We start from the raw sequence: 15,804 nt of genomic DNA, 5'->3' as shown, positions 1-15,804 counted from the left end.
TTGTTAGTACTGATAACTTCAATTGTAAATGTGAAATTTAATATATTTAAAACTAGTCTTCGAATCTCTTTTGTTGTAACTGAATTTTGTATTTTCTTTGTTAGCCACCAACGTACCTGTGTATTATCTGTTCGTACAATAAATTTGTTATATACAATATATGGCTCAAATGATAATAAACACTTATATAATGAACATAACTCTTTTCTATTTATTTCCCATTTTATTTCTGTTTCGTTGAACGTACCTGAGTAGTATCTACAATGATGTTCTATTTTTTCTGCTTCATATCGATATTTAAGTACTCCTCCGTAACTATATTCACTTGCATCTGCTTCTACTATATATATAAATTTTTTATTTTCGTCTGGAAATTGTAATTTAGGTAATTCTCTACAAAGTAATTTTATTTTTTGAACTTGTTTTTTATCTTTTTCATCATAATTATATTCTATATCCTTTTTTAATTTTTTCTGCAGTGGTTTTAAGGTTTCTGCTAATTTTGGAATATATTCTCTTACTTGGTTTACTAATCCTAAAAATGATTGTAATTTCTTTTTTGTATCTAATTCCTCTTTCGAATTTATTATTTTTTGTACTATATGTTGTTGCATTTTTACTCCACTTTTATCTATTTGTATTCCTAAAAATTCTATCTGGTTTTTCATAATTTCAGCTTTCTTTTTGCTTAGGCTTATTCCTGATTTTTCTATTATATCTGTGAACTGTTCTAATAATTTTAAGTGTTCTTCTTTGGTTTTTGTATATAATAATATATCATCTATGTATACTATACAATTAGGTAATTGTTGAAAATAACTATCCATAAAATGTTGATATCTACCTGGTGCATTTTTATATCCAAATGGTAACACGTTCCATTCATAAAATCCTTGTGGGAACATTTTTATAATTAACTTTTCACTTAAGACAAGTGATCCCACTTTTAATTAGAAGAAAGAAGATAGAATTACTTGTTTACGTTTCAATTCTCATTGGCCATTGTAATTATTATTATATTTTGATAGGTAATTAAATTATTACTTTTTAATACTCTATTAGTTAACTCATTATATTTAAATTTAGGGTAGGGATAATATAATAATTCAACTTTCACTATGACTTTTCATTTTTAGAATAGTTATGATTAGATGATCACTTGATAATTATATTAAACAGTTGATAAGTTAATAAAAATCAAGATTAACAATGTAATATAACTTAAATAAAAATCAAGATTAACAATGTAATATCTTTAAATAGTAAATAATATAATAAAGAAAAATATGAAATAAAATTGTTTTTTTAATTACATGATTATTTTTACTCATATAAATTTAATTAGAGGTGGAGGGAGGAGTATCAATAATAAAATATTATTAAATTGTGAACAATATTAAAGAAAAGTATGACGCTTATTTAAAAAAAAAATAAAAATTACAAGATTGTTTTCACTCCTATAAATATCATTAGAGGGGAAGGGAGAAATATTAATAATCTAATATCTTTAAATTGTGAACTATATAATTAAAAATATAAATATAATTTATTTATTTTTATGCTTAATTACATAATTATTTTTATTCATATAAATTTAATTAGAGATAGTAGGGGAAGGGAGGAGGAGCAGGAATATTAACAATTTAATCTTTTTAAATTATGAATAATATATAAAAATAAATATATAAAAGCTAATTGCATGACTATTTTTAGTCATATAAATTTGATTAGACGGAGAGCGAGCTGACAGATATTTCATTAAAAAATAATATGATAGTTAAATTTTTAAAAAGCAATATAATTTAATATGCTTAAACAAAACATCTTAATTTAAAATAATTAAAATAATATTTTAATATTATCAACACTACATAAATGTGTATACTAGCCCTTTTTATTCATAAAATAATATTTAATAATCCTACAAATGGTGTTTTGATCACATTCTTCAATTGTGGACAACCATACGAAGTGCGAACAAAGTTGGATCTCAATATTTTAAAAGGAAAAGGACAAAAATAACACCAAAAACTAAAATAATTTTACAAAATTAGCACTTAAATTTAAAAACCCGATAAATAGGCATTCAGTAGAAAGTAATTCCAACCGAATGGCCAAAAAATAGATACCCCAATTTCTAGCCTTCTTTTGATGGACAATATTTAAATATTCATTGGTTTCATTTTTGTAGGTCACGTTCTTGCCTTCCTTTTTCTTTTCTTTTTTTAAATTTTTGTTGCTGCTTTTTTTGGCTCCTTTTAGTTTTTAAAGATTCTACTCTTTTTTATTCTTTTTAAATAATCGAGTAATTATTTTTTTTAAAGATTATTTTGCATTCACCAACATTATTAAAATAACATACTATTTGTTTTGTTTAGTTTAACTTATTTCTACAATAAAATACAATATCATATACTTTTAATATAATACAATTATTAAAGATATATATTTATATATAATAATGATACAGTTTCTATATATATACATATTCTATATAATAATTATAGCATTTTATACAGATTCTATATAATTTTTAACTACAATTATTATTTAGATACATATTTTATATGACTCTATATAATTTCTACATGCATTATAAAAATGTATCAATCTAGTATAAAAGAGAATGAATTGAGTATATAGACACTGCAAGTGTATTAATGTAGAATAAAAGTTTATTAATGTGGTATAAAAGAGTATCAATGGGTATAGGGACTACATGTGCTTGCATGGAATTTCCTTTCTCCTTTTTAAAAAGTGTATCAATATAGTATAAAAGTGTATCAATGTGGTATAAAAATGTATCAATTGAGTATCGAGACTGCATGCACCCAATTGGGCCAAATAGCTAAAAAAGAGAATTAAATTGAGGCAATTGACTACAGTTATCCATATTTTCAAATGTGGGACATTTTTTTAAATGGCCAGCCCATGTTTTTCCCCATATTTTAACCGACTTGTTTGGTAGATTTGAGTGAGGGAAACAGAGGTAAATTTAATCGACATACAAACAAAATCAATTCCCTGACACTTTTCACTTAACGCCGTTTAAACAAATAATCTTTCGCTATTAAACTGGTATGTAGGGGAGGTAAATGGGCGGATTGAATTGGATTTGGATGGGTTAAATATGGATCGAACAAAAATGGTTTGGATTGCAATCCATCCATATAAATATGGGTAAATATAGATTTGGTCAAATATGGATTGGGTAAAAATGGTTCCAACCCACTTATCTCCTAAAATCAAAAACTTAAAACTTTTATATCATATCAATTTGACTTTTTTCCCATTTTTTTTTTGAAGTTTTTTCTTTTTAGTTTTTTTTTTATCTTTTCTATATATAGCCTCTAGTTTTTTTTTTCTGTCTTCTATTTCTACCCTTTGCTTCTCTTTCTTTTTTCTTTTTTTCTTTTCCTTTTTAGTCTCCTTTTTTCTAGTTTTATTTTTTTTTATTTTTACTTCTTTCTCTTTTTTTTCTTTTTTGGTTTTATTTTATAATTTATATTTTTTTTTTTGAAGAACATGATTAAGTCGAGTACAAATTTCCAATCTAATTCTCCTTGCCAGTTACCACCTTGTAAGCAATGTTTCTGGTCAGGTCAAGCCATAGATTCCTAATGGTTCTCTACACTGAGACACCGTAGGTGTTGTTCACTGAGTTGGAGCACCAATTCCCTTCCATACCATATTTACTATCACCTTCTTCCACAAAGCATGTGTCTCAGTAGTAAACCTCCATAACTATTTTGAAAGAAGACTTTTGTTTTGTAATCTCAAATTTTTGATACCAACCGTGTTAAGAAATTTTGCCACCCTCATTACTTCCCAGCCCTCATTACTTGCCAGTCATTAGGTTTAGGTCGTATCTTGTAGTTGAAATTCCAATCCCGTGTTGTCCAAAGTTCTGTAATAGCTCTTTGTTGAAAAAGAACTAAGTTATATATGTCAAGAAAAAGGATTTACAGGTTCCATTTCTCATGCCACTCTTCATTCCAAAGTTTGGTCTTATTCCCATTTCCTATATTTACTTGGAGTTGAGTTTGACTTTCTCTCATAGAGTACTTATGGATCTCCATAAGCTGACCATGTATGGTGTAGTCATTTCCTTGGTCATCCAATTGTTTTCCACTTCATATTTAACACCTATCACTCTTCTCCAAAGTGGCTAGTCTTCATTTAAGTATTTCCATAACTATTTTATTTTGAGTGCTTTGCTTTGATACTTCACATTCTTAATTCCTATTCCCCCATTCTTTTTCTCGGTTGCTACTGATTTTCATTTTACCAGGTGAAAGCCTTTCTTCTCTTTGTTTCCTTGCCATAAGAATTTTGTCCTTATGTTATCCAAACTTTTAATAACCTCCACCGAAATGGGAAATAATGACATCATGTATGCTGGCATAGCATTAAGAACTGAGTTAATAAGTGTTAGCCTATCTCCCAGAGATAGATATTGTGTTTTCCATCTGGCCAATTTCTTCTCACACACGAAGCATTCATCTTAGATTCAATCCTATTGGAGAATCAAGCATCGAAACACCTAGAAGGTTCATCCTACAAGAGTCGAGCCCAAATTACATCAGGAAACTCCCAAGCTTACCGAGAAAGGAACAAAACAAAGAAAGATGCCATCCAATAAGGTGTGCAGTTCATTTGAGAAATTCCTACCTCTCTATCTATCTTTATCACATTATTCCAAATTTTAATCGACTTGGATTTGCTCCTAAAGGCATGCCCAGGTAAGTTGTTGGCAAAGTACCAAGTCCATCCCCAAGTATTGATGCTAGGTCGACCATATTGTTGACTTCATTAATTGGATACATAAAACTCTTACTCCAATTAATGTGTAGACCAGACACCCCTTTAAACAAGACCAGGATTACCGTTAAGTATCTCAATTGATCTTCATTAGCTCCATAAAAAAATCAGTGTATCGTCTACATATTGAAGGTGACTCACCTCCAAGATTTCTACCCCCTCTCTGGATACATCAAAACCTTTCAACCATCCTTTAGTATTAGCTGTCTTGACCATACTATTTAAATCCTCCATAGTGATTAAGAATAAGAAAGGTGAGAGGATCGGCCTGTCTGGGTCCTCTTTTAGTTTTGAAAAACTAGCAGGAGACCCATTGATAAGAACAGAAAATTAATTGTTGAGATACAATACAAAATCCAGTTCCTCTATTTCTATCCAAATCTCAACTTTATAATCTTCATTAGATTCTTCCCGTTAACATGATCATATGTTTTTTCAATGTCCAACTTGTAAAGAATGCTCGATTTTGTCTATTTGGTTTTGGAGTCTACTATTTCATTAGCAATCAAAACCGCACCCATGATTTGTCTCTCTTTTATAAAGACCATTGTTGTGAATCCACCAATTTTTCTATCATACCCTTCAGTCTCTCTGTGAGTGCTTTAGATAAAAGTCTGTATATGCTACCTTTGAGATTTATTGGTCTATGGTTTGAAGTCCCTCAACATCTTTGCTCTTTTCTTTTTAGAAAAGAGTGAAATGAAAGTAATATTAAAGCTCTTCTAAACACTTCTTGATCAGAGAAGTTCTAAAATGTGTCCATTATGTCCTGCTTCACTACATCCTAACATTTGATGAAGAAACCCATTATGTATCCATCTGGTCCAGGAGCCTTGTCAGCTGCACATAACTTTAGGAAATTTAGTACTTCAGTCTCCTCAAATCTTCCTTGAAGGGCTATTTTCTCCTCTCCAGTTATAGCTGGACACGCAACATTTTGATAAAAAGGTCTCCATTGGATGGATGCTGTATACAACTTCTTATAGTATTCCGTTTGGATCTTGAGAAACTTCTCCTTGTATCATCGGTTGATCAATATTATTATACCTTTTGTGTGAATTTGCTATCTTGTGGAAGAACTTGGTATTCTTGTCTTTCCTTTTTAAGCCATAGAACTCTTGATCTTTGTCTCCAAGGTATTTCATCTTTCTTGATCAACTCCTCATATTCTAATAATACTGTAACTCTTTTTATTGTTTCTTCCTCTGTGAGCACCCTGTTTCCCCCTCTAGTTCTGCCACCTACTCTAATAATTTCTTTCTCGGCAAATCTAGGTTCCCGCCTTCCTATTTTTCTTTATTTCTTAAGATTGTGTTTCAATGCTTTAAGTTTGCATGCCAACACATAATCAGGTCTTTCTGCGAAGCTAAAAGAAGTCCACCACTCTTCGGCTCTATCAACAAAGCCCTCTGTTTGTAGCCACCAATTTTTCATCCTAAAATAACATTTGTTTTAATCCCAGCAACCACCAATCAAAGCTATTGGGATATGGTCAGAACTCAGTTGTTGAAGGGGAATCTATTTCAAATTATTGAAATTCTTGTCCCATTATTTTGAGATCAGAATTCTATCAATCCTAGAAGCTGCTCTATGTTGATCGCCTGTAAACCAATTGTATGTAGCATCTTCTATTATCAAATCAATCAATCTCATGTCTTCTGAGAAATCAGAACACTCCCCCATGCCCCTTATTCTTCTGTTATAATTTTTCTTTTCAGTAATGTACCTAGCAACATTTAAATCTCCACACATGCCCAAGGCCCTTTCATAAGACGCCTCACAGAACCTAGTTCTTCCCACACTAGCCTCATCTCCTTGTTATAATTTGGAGCATACACTCCTGTTATGTGCAAGTTAAGTTCTGAGTTTAGGACTCAAACTTGCAAATATTAGTGTAAGTTCCTATTTCCAGGACCTTCCCCTTCAATGCCCTTATACCACATTAGCATAATTTCTCCTCTTATTCCACTGGCTTCCAGACAAGCATGTTTGATCCATTTGGCTTCACAAACTTGATTTGCCATTACTATAATATTACCCTCAAGCTTTGTTTCTTGAAGACAAACAATGCTGCCTTCCACCCATAAACTAAACTGATGACTATCCTTATTTTCTCCCTATTGTTCAATCCCCTAACATTTCATGACACAAGTTTCAACTTCATCATGCATTTAAATTTGTGTTTTTCCCTTATTCCTACTCACTCATCTTTTGAACTTTACATTGAAAGAAACAAGACTTTTTAGCTCTTGTGCACCCTTGATTCTGTTTTTTTTATTACAAAATCCTGCTACTCCCTTCTCCTAACTTGTCTGCAACTTTTTATCTATCTGGATAAGTAATTTTGTTGCCTCCTTTTCATGTCCATGGAAATTAATTCCACAAAATTTCCCCAATTGAATCAAATTCTGTTGCACTCAGGTGGAATTTTGTTGTTGTTGCATCAAAATTAGCTCAACTTTCTCTACTTCCCAGTTAACAATATCTGTTTTTAGGCTTTGTAATACTAGTCCCTTCTCCCCTATTTTTGCACTTTTGTAATCCCCTCTCCTATCTACACAAGTGTGTTCTTTTCCTGCAGTTATCGTCATATCCCTATTTACCTTCTCTAAGTCACTGGCAAGGGACTGCTCTTTCTAGGCCTCTAGATAGCCAGACTTTACTCTTTGAAAGTCATTAAAAATGACTTGAGATGCATAATCCTGGCCTTTTTAAAATCTATTTTCTCTTTTGGGCAAGGCCCAATTCAACTTTCTCATTTAAATTCACGTGTCTCTCACGTGTTTCCGTCCAAATTGACTTCCCAGCTATTTCCTCAGAATATATATTTTCTTGTACTAAAATCTCTAAATTGGTGGGATTTTGGTACTTTGTTGCAGATTGACCATTGGGTAAAACCTTTTGCTGGATAAAAGGTTTCATCTTATCCTGCGACATCAATACTATTTTCTGGTATCAGTTTGAACCTTGGTTTGCACTCTGCCCATATTGGAATGTAATATTTGATCTCGCCACTTGAAATAGTCACTTCCCTCGGCAGGCTTCTTCCATCATTCTTCACCAGGATTCTCGCTAACTTTATGTGATATTTAAGTTTTGTTTCTTTTTCTGTCGTGATCCATCCTCTACACTGTTCCCCTATTTCTTGAAAAGTCTTCTTAGACAACAAATGTGGGGGAATCCCTACTTCTCTAATCCATGTTTCTCTCGTAGGACTAGGTACGGGGATGCATCCTATTGTAGGGATCCACCAATCAAGTTGAAATCTGCTCTCTTTCTACTTCTAATTCCCTTGGATGGTTAGTTCAACCATGTATCTATTGGGGAACTCAAAAAGGAATAGTCCATTGTTCAACTCATAGATGTTAACTCCAAAGACTTTTTTCCAATATGTTGAGGACCACTTTCTAATATACATTGGTTTCTCCATCTCCTCTTCACTGCAATGTCTTATGAGGCATCTCATAAGGAGTTCTTCCTCCTGGATATTCATCGGCTCTTTAATCTGTATATTTACTATACTACTATTATATTTCCTGTACTACTGTTAATCTCATCCCTTCTTAAATTCCTGATCCCCCATCTACTCTTTTGCACAACCTCTGCATAAGGGTATTCAACCCCTGTCACCCTTGAGAGAGATGTTTCTTCCACTCTTCTCTGGCTTTTAATAAACCTTTCGATCTTAAATGTAATGTCCAACCACCCTGCATTTAATGCAAGTTCTAGGATGATTAAGCCTAACCTTTCCCCACTATTTAGAGTTATTATGATTATAAATTTCCCATATTCATTATGCTTTCTTGTACAGAAAAGCTCTGCATCTCGCTCTGAAAATTTCCATCTCCTAATCTCCTTTTCTTGTTCCTTTGACACCTCTTTCAGATAGAAGTAGATCCATTCCATACACTTCTTGCTCATAACTGATCTTCGGATCATCTTACGACTCCTTTTAGCCCATTCGTACCACTCTAACTTGCTCGTATTCTATCTGTTGATATCAAAGGACTTGAAACCTGCATTGAAGAAAATTCTATTTTTCTCTATCCCAAGGATTGAGGTATGTGCAATACATCACAGTGGCTGATGATTATTGGCTTTCAAAGAGAGGTTCAGTTTCCAGTGGGAGTTATCAAAAAAGTAGACTTCTTCACTCCTAGAAAGTAGGAGAGAGAAAAGACATTGGTAATCGTGCCGGGGAGAATTTCATTGAGGTTCAAATGTTCTCATTTCATGATCATGAGTCCTTTTCAGGAAGAATTAATTAGCTAATACTAGCAGACCAAATTCTTACGCGAGAAATGTTAATTAGGTGGAGATATAGAGAAGGCTTAAATGAAGGGGAAGTCTATGTATAGAGATGATTTTAGGGCAAAAATAGGAAATAAAAAACACTGAAATAAAAGATATTGCATGTGTGCGCTTCTCAGATGTATAATTATTTAGCCATACAATGAGCTTCTTTTTTATCATGAATTTTTGTTTGGGTGTCAAGTGCTATACAAGTGAGCATTACAGCTTTCGTGATGTCTAAACTGTAGAATTTTTGTCATGGAGAAGATTGAGCTGCTTGCAATGGTGCATGATGGCTACTCTGTCTTGATAAGAGGATATTATCCAATGATGAAGATAAATAGAGGAGATGGTTGAAAATGTAGACGATTTGCATGTTATCCATTTGAAGTGCAAGTAGCTTAAGCTGAAAATGTAGTTTCTTATGCTTCTTGTGTGCTGCTATGATCAACTTTTTAGATCATTGGAGCATATGACATATTTTGTTTGAATGGTTGTCGCTAAAATGAATAGCTACTTGTCACTTGCTTTATCAAGGATAAAGAATAGTTTAAGTTATCACTTGTTTAACTACAGGGTTGTTGGTTGTTACTTTTGTGTTGTGAGAAACAGAAATATTAGGTTTTATTGGAACGTCCTCTACTACCCCAAAAAAGTTTTGAGTCCAAATATTTGTTCTCAAAGAAACTTGCAATCTCCAAGTTTTCTTGTATTCTTGATATAAATAACTTGCACTTGTAATTTTATTAGAGTGAAGTACAACGTTAGTTAAATATGGTGAGTATTTTTTCATTGTCTTGCTTATGTAGATTGCTATTTTCCTCAACCCTTAAGAAAATGCCAGCCTTACCTCTTTACCCGAGAGTAGCAAAATTGCTAATGTGAACATTTGCTACATTCCTTAAAGCTGATTTGGATTGTCATTCTTTAGTCAGATATTTTATGAACAAGGATCAATCTTTATTGATATCAAAGAAGCACAAGTTAATGCATCAAAACATAGTTACCATTCATGTTTACTCCTTGACCGTGTCAATAATGCCATTTACATTCTCTTGCAAAAATTTTTGGAGTTCCTTTCTATCCAGACCATCCACCATACAACCTGTGGAATAGTGTTACAAATGTAACTTGCATTTGTGTTGAGATCTCTTCTACTCCAACACTTCTAGAAACTTTACCGTTGAGTTATGCATTGACAAATTATTCCCAGGATGTTCAGAAAATAACTCCAGGTTTGAGAAGTAACTGTATCAAACAGTGTAAAAATAGATTATTCGAATCCTGTGATTGCTCCTCACATACAGAGCATCTACTGCATAATAGAACTCTCCTCTAGAGTTTGATTGGTGGAGGCAAGCATTATTAGCTACACGCAAAATAAAGCAATTCGCCTTGGATGGAGCCTGTTGCTCCAAATTTTCTTCCATGGATTTGAGCTTGTGTCCGGAGTTGTAAGCCACTTATTGCTAGATTGGCTGACAACAAGCCTTTGGAATGTCCCAACCACTCTGGGAATCAGACTTGTTCAGATCTCTAGACATGCTGTTCAGTTCAAAAGTCACAACGAATGACATGTATCTCTATCTCTCAAATCATAACAATGTATTCTAAAGATGAAGTTCCAATTTAATGTCATCAGCAGTAGCATATTGCTGAGACGTAATAGTGTACAGATCTGGTAATTGATCCACTAGAGGGGAAGTCCCCAGATGGTCTTCCCTAAGTCTAATCTGTTCATCATCTCCCAAAAGTGATCTGGTCTTAGAAACGAATTCCCCCAGAAGGATCTAATGAATTTCCAGCAAACTGTGTCATGCGGAGAGTTTTGAGTTTTTGTTATCTAGGGACTCTAGTAAAGAGTAAGAATATTTATCTTTCACAACTCTTCTCTATAGGGCATTGTCATCTTTATGTGATCTTCACAACCGTTATATAATAGGACTTCCATTGTATGTTTTCAAATCTTTTACTCCTGCACCATTCTCTCTTATTTGCCACTCCATTTACCAGACTAACCTTGTCCTGTTTGTTCCCTTGCCAAAAAAAATTTCTTCTCAGCTTGTTCAGTCTGTCAACGACCAAAGTGGGGGCGGGAAACTGGAGATAGTGAATGTAAGTAGTGTATCGAGTACACAATTGAGGCCAATAGATCTACTGCCCAAGAAAAGATATTGACATCTTGGATTTGAAAGTCCTCCTTCCACCTTTAGAATGCGGTCGCAAATAGAAATAGACTTGTATTTTCTCCCAAGGAAATCCCAGATATTTAATGGGAACGCTGCCAATATTGTAATATAAGATATTGACCAGTTATTGAATGTTGGGAATAATGTCTAGAGGGAACAAGAAGCTCTTTGAGAAATTAATATTCAGAGCAGTAATCATTCTGAGAACGACCAGTAATCATTCTGAGAAAATAAACTCGTTGCTCTTCAGCTTCAAAAGAAATTAATGTATCATATGAACATGAAATGTCAGTGATGTTCAGACTATTCGGTCCTCTGTGGTCTGCTACAAAACCTTTGATCCAGCTGAGATGAATAACTTTAGAGAACATTTTACTAATTCCTTCCATAACAAGAATAAAGTGGAACGGAGAGAGGGGATCATCTTGCCTTATTCCTCTATAAGCAGGAAATGAGCCATGAGGAGCCCCATTGATAATTAACAGAGAATCTTGTTGATCTTAATCTCTTCAGGAATCATTCTTGATTGTTGTTTTTATGTATGGAAGTAGTCGGGATGGGACATGATAACTTCAATTTTAATTTTTTTGTTGAAATGTCTATGTCATGCCTTTAATGCTTCCAAAGACAACGTTTTCTGATTTTAATGATTGACACTTTATATATTTTGATTCTTATGGCCCACTAGATGTGATGAAATTTTTTAGCATATCATATGGTAGAAGTCTTCTATTGACTCATCATATATTTACTTGGAGGTGTTTACCCCAAAGATGGATTGTGTTCTTTTATATACCTTATTATATGATTCTGGTTTGCACCTTGATGATACTGTTGTTAAGAGAGTTTTGTTTTTCTGTTCGATTTTGATGAATAAATTGTTATGAAAGTCATAACCATTATTCTTCCTGTGACCATCCTTTAAATGTAAGCATGCTAATGCACGTGTTTAAGAGCTGCCACATGTTTTATTTATTGTTTTGAATGTTTTAAAGTAGTTTCATAGTCTTTAGGAGTTAGTTACTCCATAATTCAGCATGTTAACGTTTGTTGCTTGATTTTAGGATCTTAGTTGGAGTTTCAGTTTTTTTTTAAGTCAAATGTAATTCTGAAAAAAAAAAGAATGAAAAGCTCCCTTAAGCATAAGTTATGTGTGTTATCTCTCTCTTTTCTTCTCAAACCAACTTAGTTTTACAGCAAAAACACCAATAAATTGGTATCAGAGCTTTATTCTTGGGGATCTGTGAGGCTAGTTGAGTGCATCAATGGAAGGAGAGTCCAATTTTTCAGCAATGGCACCACCAGTCTTCGATAGAGACAACTATCAAATGTGGGCCATGAAATAGAGACCTACCTGGAAGCATTGGATATGTGGGAAGTAGTGGAGGAAGATTATGAAGTTCAATCACTTCCAACAAACCCCATTGTAGCACAAATGAAATCACAGAAGGAGAAGAAGACAACAAAACCAAAGGCAAAAGCATGCTTATTTGCGGCTGTATCTCCTATGATTTTGACATGAATAATGTCCTTGAAGTCAGCAAAAGCAATTTGGGATTATCTCAAGAACAGAGTATGCAGGCGATGAAAGGATTCGTGAAATGCAAGTGCTGAATCTCATTAGGGATTTTGAATTGTAGAGAATGAAAGAGTCAAAATCAGTAAGAAGGTACTTGGACAGAATTTTAAGCATTTCCAACAAGGTGAGGTTGCTTGGATCCGAGTTAACAGATTCAAGAATTGAGGAGAAACTACTTGTAACAGTGCCAGAGAGGGTTGAAGCCACTATAACAACCCTGGAAAACACAAAAGATGTGTCAAAGATTTCCCTTAAAGGATCTTAAATGCCTTGCAAGCACTAGAGCAAAGGAAAGCCACAAGACAGGAGGGAGCAGTAGAAGGAGCCTTACCAGCCAAGCATCAAGACAAAAACAAGTATAAAAGAAAGAACTTCAACAATCAGTCAGAGAATGGACGGAGATCATTCAACAATTATCGGAAGGGCAAAGGAGGAGGCCCGAAGAAGACATCTACCCTACAAACACTGTGGGAAGAAAGGCCCATCCACCTTTAAAATGCTAGAGGAGACCTGATGCTAAGTGCACCAAGTGTATCCAACTCGGTAATAAAGTAGTGATTTGTAGAGTTAAGCCTCAATAGAAAAAAAAAGATGCAAAGGTTGCTGATCAAGAGGAGGAAGATCAACTCTTTGTGGCCACATGTTTCTTAAGTATTGACACAAGTGAACACTGGCTAGTAGACAATGGTTGTACCAACCACATGACACGCGATAGAGAACTCTTCAAGGAGCTGAGAACCACCGAGATTAAGAGGGTGAGAATTAGAAATGGTGAACACCTAGATGTGGAAGGAGAAGAAAATGTAGCTATTTCAAGCTATGGAGGTACAAAAATTATTACAGATAATTTTTTTTGTACCAAAGATTGATAAGAATCTATTGAGTGCTGGTCAATTATTTGAGAAAGGCTATAAAGTGTTGTTTGAAAATAAACAATGGTTAATTAAAGATGTTGATGGCAGAGACATGTTTAAAGTTAGATGAAATGAAAAAGCTTTGCTCTAAATCCAATGGAGGAGGAGCACATGGCTTTTCAATCTAAAGAAAATGTCACTGAAATCTAGTACAAAAGACTCAGGCACTTTCATTATCGTGGACTACTTCAAATGTAAAGGTTGAATATGGTCAAAGACATACCAAATTTGCAGGAGCATTCTAAAAATTATCATGTAGGTCAATATAGAAAGCTAACAAGGAAACCATTTCCTAAGACAACTTGGGAAAGCTTTAAAGAAGTTGCAATCGGTTCACACAGATATTTCAGGCCCTCAAAGAACACCTTCTCTAAATGGCAACTAGTGCAATACAACATTCATTTATGACTTCACCAAGATGTATTGGATATACTTTCTCAAGTACAAGTCTGAGGTAGCACGAGTTTTATGGAGTTTCAAAGCTTGGGTTGAACATTAAAGTGCCTGCAAAATACAAATGCTCAGGTCAGACAATGACAAAGAGTATACATTTAAAGAATCTAATAAATCCTGTGAAGAAGCAGGAATTGAGTATCTGTTGACAGCTCCCTATATTCCTCAACAAAATGGAGTGGTTAGAAGGATAAATAGATTCATATTGGAGATGAGAAAAACTTACCTAGGAAATTTTGGGCAGAAGCAGCAAATACTGTAAAAGCTATAAAGGATCAGACACCATTTGAAGCCTGGTATAGATGGAAGCCATCTCTTAACTTTGTTAAAATTTATAGTTGTTTATGTTTTACTCGAGTTCCACAGATCAACCAAGATAAGTTGGATAAAAGAGCTTTGCCAGGAATCTTCATAGGTCACAACATATTTGCCAAAGCCTACAAAGTTTTCCAGCCTTAAACTGGGAAAATTATCATAAATAGGGACGTACACGTCATGGCAGAAGAAACTGGGAAGACTCAAAGAAGACCACCTAGTGTCTAAGTGAGCTAAGACATTCACCTATTGTCAACACATAGTATGGAAGGATCAGTTAATTGATGACACGCCAATAAGAGGTACAAGGTTGCTTTTTGACATATATCTGCAGGATACATGGAATCAAAAGAAAATAAAACTGGAGGAATGCAATGAAGGAGGAGCTATCAATAATTAAAAGAACAAAACATGGGAGTTGGTTGATAGACCTCATAACAGGAAAGTAATTGGAGTTAAGTGGGTGTTTAAAACCGAGTCCTGGTGGCTTAGTCAAAAAGCATAAAGCAAGGCTAATGGTCAAGGGATATGCTCAAGTGTTTGGAGTTGACTGCTCAGACATATTTGCACGTGTTTCTAGGCTTGACACAATCATATTGCTCCTTGCTCTTACAGCTCAAAGAAACTATAGAGTGTTTTAGTTGGATGTCAAGTCAGCATTTCTTAATGGAATTCTACAAGAAGAGATCTATGTTGAGAAACTTGAAGACTTTATGGAAAAAGGTGAAGAAGACAGTGTATTTGCTAAGGAAGGCACTTTATAGTCTAAGGCAAGCTCCTCGGGCATGGTACAGTAGAATTGATGATTACTTAATCAGTTTGGGATTTCAGAAAAATCTATCTGAACTTACTTTGTATGTTAAGCATGATGGTTCAGACATCCTAGTCATCTCTCTTTATGTAGATGATCGTTTAGTTATTGGGAGCAATACTTATCATGTCAATCGATTCAAACTAGAAATAAAGATTTCCATAGATCAAGAAGGATAAGTTAGATAAAAGAGCTTTGCCAAGAATCTTCATAGGTCACAACATATTTACCAACGCCTACAAAGTTTTCCAGTCTTAAATTAGGAAAATTTTCACGAGTAGGGACATGCACGTCATGGAAGAAGAAACTGGGAAGACTCAAAGAAGACCAACCAGTGTCCAAGTGAGCTAAGGCATTCACCTATTATCTACATATAGTGTGGGAGGATGAGCTGTTTGATGACACACCAATAAGAGGTACAAGGTTGGT

This window comes from Capsicum annuum, chromosome 10 (assembly GCF_002878395.1).
Source record: "Capsicum annuum cultivar UCD-10X-F1 chromosome 10, UCD10Xv1.1, whole genome shotgun sequence".
NCBI classification, from domain to species: domain Eukaryota; kingdom Viridiplantae; phylum Streptophyta; class Magnoliopsida; order Solanales; family Solanaceae; genus Capsicum; species Capsicum annuum.
Note: the sequence above shows the minus strand (reverse complement) of the source record.